The 6,955-nt window shown below is 36.0% G+C and overlaps 1 pseudogene; it reads right to left on the bottom strand.

The window, feature by feature from the left end:
- Positions 1-257: 257 nt before the first annotated feature.
- On the bottom strand, positions 258-1,773 carry LOC125812426 (uncharacterized; annotated as a pseudogene).
- Positions 1,774-6,955: the final 5,182 nt, after the last annotated feature.

The following is a 6,955-nucleotide window of genomic DNA, read 5'->3' as shown; positions in this document are numbered from 1 at the left end:
ATGCTTGACAAGTGGCCTTGGAAGTATGTATGGAAAATCAAAAGACCTCCAAAGGCCACTTACTTCACATGTATTGCTTTAAATGAAATAGCTCTAACCTATGCATATGATAAACCAAAATATGTAAACCTACACAATATTATAGTCAGTACGGTCGAGCAACGTAGGATCAAAACAGAGAATTCATTATATAAATGGGCATGGAAAGAAAGCTTTTTTTACCAACTAGTATAGCAGCATAAAAGGGATTCCTCACATTCAGTTGAAAGTGTCATCATCACTTAGTTCCTCTTCAATGCTAGAAACATCCATCCTAGCAGATGCTTGTTTTGCCCACTTAACAATCTTCTCAGCCTCTCTATTAATCTTCTCTTGCTTCTCCATAGCTTTCTTCATCAACTTCTCTTGATTTTTCGACGAAAATATACACAAGTCCGATAAAAACTCATCACCCTTCGCCCATTTCAGCCCCATACTCATACCCCTATTCTCTTTCCCCTTTTTATTAAACCCCATCTTAGGTGAACACCCAACACCCTGTTTTCGCGGGTGGAAACAAACAATCCTTCGAAAAATTTCAAGAATCCAATGGAGATGATATTGGCCCAGAGGAAGATTTTTTCCCATTTGTGGTTTTCGAGAAAACATCATTTTCAATTGAACTAACCTTTGATTTCTACTGTTTTTCAACAAACCCATCTTCCAAATTCACCTTAGAACCTTTCTCCTCATCTGGGCTTCCTTCAATTTTCTCATTTTCATCATCCATTTTCATCGTTTTAGGGGTGTTTGGGAACTCTGAGGAACCGAAACTCCTGGAATTTCTTGCAACAGTATAAGGTTTTGGAGTTGTCGGAGCAGCAGGAAGGGATTTGAGTAGAGTGAGTGAAACCAGAACAATTAATGGCAGTAACTTGTTCAAGAATAGATTGATCCATTACTTGTGATAGAAGCTCTTCTACAGCTTTTTCACTGTCGCTGCCAGAAAGAATTGAGAAATCTGCTATGATTGAAGGTGCAGTTGAGGTAATTGGGAGAAATTTTTTGCTCTTTACATCAATAGAGCCTCTTCTCTCACTGCAATAACGGCTCACTCAGTTTTGGAACGTTGTATTTCAATTCAAAAAGTGTGGGAGGTGGGATCCATTATTCATTTTATTTTATTTTATTTATTTTAGTACTCAAAGCATTTTATTTCATTTTATTGAGCTATATGTTAACAAAATTAGATAGGATGCTATCTTATAATTAAAAGGAACATGTGCCACAATTTAAGGTTAATTAGCCTTAGTAATCATCATATCCACTCAATGTTAGACCAAAAATAATTTTTATTTTGACCAAAAAAGTATATGTTGTGGATTTGTGGTACGTATATTGCATGTGTGAAGGATATAATATTAATTTTGATATATGAAAAGGTAACTTGAAAAAATTCCACTGTTATGCATTATATAGTAAGAAATAGCGTGTCTCAATAAATTTCATGAGTTCGAGGGCAGTAAATGCAGTTATCCATTTTTTTATTTGGTATTCAATACCCATATTGGAGTTTGATGAATCATAATTTGCACTGTGTGGGGCCTATTTATGGGAAGCACTCTTTATCAAGAATTTTTTCATAGCCAAGATAGATAGAATACTTCTCAGAAATAGTGTAGAGAATAGCAGAAGAAAAGTATAATCGAGGAACCTTGTCAAGCCCCGAGCCAACACCCTGAACGTAAATGACATTCGAAAACCATTGTTGATTCCCAAGCGAACTCTTGGCATGGCTCCTTACACAGTGGAACTTACTCAAGCAAGATGAAAACTCATGATGCAAAAATAACTTTAAAAACTTAATTTAAACTCAACTCCAATAATCGTCTCAAAATAATTTAACAAGTATTAGTTAAATACCTCATGGACTCAAAACATTACAAAAACAAAGGAAATAATGATAGACTCCTCGACCTTCAAACTATCTAACAAGCCTCTACTATTACAGAAGAATTATCGGGACAAGACCCACGACATCCTAACAAACTGAAAGTAAAAAATGGAACACTCCGGAAGCAAGGAGGCTCACCATAACTAACTGGAACTGCAAGTGGTAATTAACGAAGCTTCTGTTGATGACCCTGAATACATGTATCGGCATCATAAAAGATGCAGGCCAAAAGACGTCAAAAATGTACGAGCATGTAAGGGGAATTCTAAAGCATAAACAAAAGCTTGAACTGATAGAAAAGAAACACACTTACCTCTTCTCAAATTCACTCAACTAAACTCAAACTCCCCTCAAGAATAGGATACTCAACTCAAGATATTCAAGGATAAACCAACAATAAAAGATGCAATATATGAAAAACTGTAAAACAATAGATATCAACTCAATTGTATGTAAAAATACAATAATAATTCATTTGTATGTAAAAACACAATAATAACTCTTATTTGGGAGATTCTCTAACCGACAACCATCACTGTGAGTTATGAGATGATACATCGTCTCGCCCACGCTGCTAGAACCGTCCTATACCTTGCAGGGGTATAGAACTCCTCAACTAAGTGAATCCACTAAGCTATGCTTAAAAAGCAAAAAGGAATCATCTAAAAAGTATGACCCTTTTTACCTACGTTGGTTACATGGTTTATGAGTACTTTGAGTTATCTGAACTCGTCCCCATATCGGTGCTCAATACTACTCCCAAAATATAACTTAGCTCATATGTTTAAAGACATTTCCTCATCCTCAAACTTTGAGATTATTACTCAAAAGATTTCTCTTAAAAGAGATACTACTCAAACTCCTCATGAACTCATTTGGAAATCGATGTTCCCCTCATTTCAAATGTAAAAACATTTACTCTTGGGAATACTTAGGGCCCGTTTGGCCATGCGATATGGTATCATGATATGGAATCATGAGATGAAATTGAAGGTTTGTTTGGACATGCGATATGGAATTTTTGTGTTGTATATTTTCTCATAAACATAAAAATTCCATAAGTTGTAAAACTATTAAAATAGCCCCAATTGTTTATTCAATCTTATCAAATAAACAAAAATTATAAAATCGCATAATAAATTATTACAAAGTTATTTGTTCTTCAGTTAAATAATTGTTTCATCTAACTTTAATTTAATTTAAAAAAATTGGACATAAATTGTACTTGATAAGCTCATATCTCTCAACTACTCTTACAAATAACCTATAAAGTAGAAAAAAAACATACATTAGTGAGTAAATATTAACTTAGAAGTTAAATGCACTAAGATAAAAATTAACAAACATCACTAACTTCTAACTATTTACAAGAAAAATCAATAGTTAAATATTATTGAATAACGAAATTTTAAAAAGTTACCACAAGTTTGAGTCAAAAACACTTCTAATAAAATTTAATCAAAAAAATTATAACTAGTCCACATGACTAAATATTAATAACTAATTGATAGTACTCTTTCTCAAAGATACTCAATTTATTGAGTTCGTGCGGAATTATGGGTATGAACGACTCGACTCAGGGATCTCAATAATAATGTAAACTCATGAATACATTCTTCTCATTCTCGTACTCAAGTACTCAAGTCTTAAATCAAGTTTCAAAACATTGTAAAAGACTTCTCAAAATGATTCGAAAGAATTCTCAAGACTTTTCTCTTAACTCTACCTTGAATTTGAATTATGAATTCAAGGGTCATGATTCATGTTATGAAGGATTTATCTATGTTTAAATGTATTTTAGAGTAGTTAGAATCAGAAGGGAGTGAAGGTACACTTTAAGAGGACTTGGTCAGAGCAATCGACGGAAAAAGGGTGGGGACAGGCGACCATGGCGCACTGTTGGCGCGGGGCGCCAGCCCCTAAACTTCAGAGACTCAAATGTGGCACCCCAGCCCCCTTGGCGCATCGGGGACGCGTCGCCTCTGCCCCTCCCCAAATCCTTCCGACGAATTTTCTTCTTCGATTTTTGGCCCTAATTCGCCTAGAATCGAATGATTTCTTTCCAACTCACTTAGATTCCCTAACATTCATTTCAAGAACTCATCAAACTCATCACTAACGATTTAAGAACGAAACTCAAGAAACTCATCACGAACTCAAATCATTCAACCTCAAGAACGATATTACAAATTTAAAATCACATGATTGGCATGTGGGTGAACGAACCCAACACTATGAGAGCTTATATAACTCTTAGGATCGAATCCTTGGAGAAAACCCATCGAAGATTGCAAGAATCTTGATCGTTCTTCCTTTTGTCCTCTTTTCTTCTTCTTGAACTCCTCTAAAAACCCTAAGCATAATTGAGGAATAACTAAAACTGACTCCAATCAGCTTAGACCCCTAAAAGGCTAACAAAACAAGCTAGGCTAGTAGGGTAAGTAAAAGACCACAATACCCCTCATTAATTCGGGTAACTTTCCTTAACTAGACAGGCTGAACTCAAATGGGCATATCTCCCTCATCTGAACTCAAAATTTAGCAAACTCGATGTGTTGGAAAGAAGATTCAAAGACCTTGCATTTGATATCTTATGGGCATCTAACTCATATTGTGCTAAAAGTTATGGTCATTTGAAGTTGACCCAAAACTTAAAAGAACTTATGAATGACTTGAATGAATTCTATTTAGTTCTTTTTGGAACTCAAGGTGTTACATCTAGTGACCTTAGCACTTAAGAAAATTTAAATTCCTCGGTAAAAATCTTACTCACAATGAAGAATGGTTCGAGTCTTAGCTCAAAAAACTTTCGGGGTGTTACATTATCTCCCACTTGGGATCATTCGTCCTCGAATGATGGTTGGACTGGGTATGGAGCGACATTTTCTCTGACTCATGAACTTGCCTACTAACGCAGGCTGGAGTAATTCACACCAAGAGTCGGGACCTTCTATAGCACTTAAATCAAGAACAATGTTGTTATGAACATAGTCACGCTCTCTCTGAAGTTACCTAATCTGAAACAAAGGAAGTCTGGGTATAAGGTAAGAATAGAAATACCATGCCTTGGGGTAATATGACTTCTAGTTGTTAAGCTTAGCAACACTCCTCAACTACGTTATTCTTTCCTTATTGATGTACCTCATTGGTTTTGACGTCCATAGCCCCTACAAGGGTACATGACCTCTCTTACTAAGGCTTGAGTCTACTGACATGCTCTTACTATATTCAAGCTTAACCAAAATCCTAAGGTTCGGGTTCTACACCTTTCTATAGGGAATCTCATCCCAAGAGTATTACTCTTTACCACCATATTTAATCAACATTGGACTCATATAAAGAACCACCTTATGTTTAACAACACCACATTTAAGCTTAGTACTCTAACAATTCCATGGACTCCTACTAACCAGCTCCTTAAGAAGTTCTCATTCTCTCATTATCTCTGCCATACCAACTAGAATTTCCCGCATTACTACTCGGAACCAACTAAGGACTCTCATTTAAATATTCCTCATAGTAAAACCTCATCCTCATCTTCCTCCTCACTTATATCCTTATATGGAATTATCACACCATCATTATCACGATACGATCATTAAACTTCTCTAACTAACATCACTCCACTACTAAAAGGGCCTCTAAAAAGATATCTCACATACTCTTTTGAACTCATTACTCTTTTATTCTCAACACTTGACTTGATTTCTCATCATATCATCTCCCCCTTAGGTCTAAGGCTGACACTCGAAAGTTATGGACCTATTCCATCATCTAAAAACTGGTCTACATCCCCCTTTTACTCTAACACTCGGGAAAAGTTTATCTCATGACTACCGAACTCTCCATAAGAAGGTACTAAGACCTCTTTCTAAGATGTTTCTCTTGACCTCAATTGGGACTTCGTCTGGCCACATACCACCTCAAGTGTACCTCTTACTGCTCTACCTTCATTCCTCTCCTCTATAGATCATAATACCACATTTTCATTGCAGGTACCACTTTGATCTCCTCACCTATTTCAGGTCAAACCTACTAGATCAGATCTCAAAACAAATGCCATCACCCTCACGTTGCCATTTTTTGACCACGACACTTATCTCAAATTCAAGCATAGTGTCTAGTACTAAGAACATATATCAATATGATTGCTCACACCTTATACTACTTGCGACTACTAGAAAAGTCAAGAAACAATCATCCACTAAGATCTCATGACAAGTAGGAAATCTTTAGCTCTTCGTCTACCCTCTATTCTAGTTACAAATATACTCTACCTCATCTTGACTAGTAACTATTCCTCTACCCTCTATCATGAACCCTCTACAACATTATTATTCCTTATTCTACTCATAAAGGAACTCATCTCTTATAACTGAGTGGGTACGTGATTGAAATAACATAATATGTCCCATCACTATCTCCTTTTCATAGATTTCTATACCTCTGTATGTTTTTCTCTAACTTAAGGGCACTATTTACTACTACTGCTCATAATTTCGTAATTCATACTGTCTCTTAAGGTGAAAATATTACCCAAGGTCTAAAACACACTTTCTCATAAGGGTCTCACATGAATAAGGTTTAGAGAAAAGAGTACATCTCGATTTCATCTCAAACGCACGATTCATATGAATATGAGTGCATTCTTTGAAAAATCAATAATTAACTCTCTCACGGGCTCCTCTCAAGCCTCTGTAAAGTCTCATGACTTTCTTAAGATTTTTGTTAAGAGCAACGCATCGATAAAGGACTGACTTTGTTTTTCAGCCACCTCTAGTATGAGGGGTAGTCAAATGGATATGTGAACACATGAGTTAGAATAAGTCTCTATGACATAGTTCTATTTCACGATTAAGAGTATGAAAGAAGCTAAGGGAAACTTTTCTTACATGTCTATAGTCCCTCGTTTATAGAAGTGGTTCCCTCACAACCATAAACAAGACCCTAGTGACACGGCTTCATAGACACCCTAGGACACTTGAACTCTATGCTCTGATACCAAGTTTTTCACACCCCGAG

Source organism: Solanum verrucosum, unplaced genomic scaffold (genome assembly GCF_900185275.1).
Source record: "Solanum verrucosum unplaced genomic scaffold, falcon-dt-bn FXZP01000159.1, whole genome shotgun sequence".
In the NCBI taxonomy this organism is placed as follows: domain Eukaryota; kingdom Viridiplantae; phylum Streptophyta; class Magnoliopsida; order Solanales; family Solanaceae; genus Solanum; species Solanum verrucosum.
This window is presented reverse-complemented; position numbering and strand designations above follow the sequence as displayed.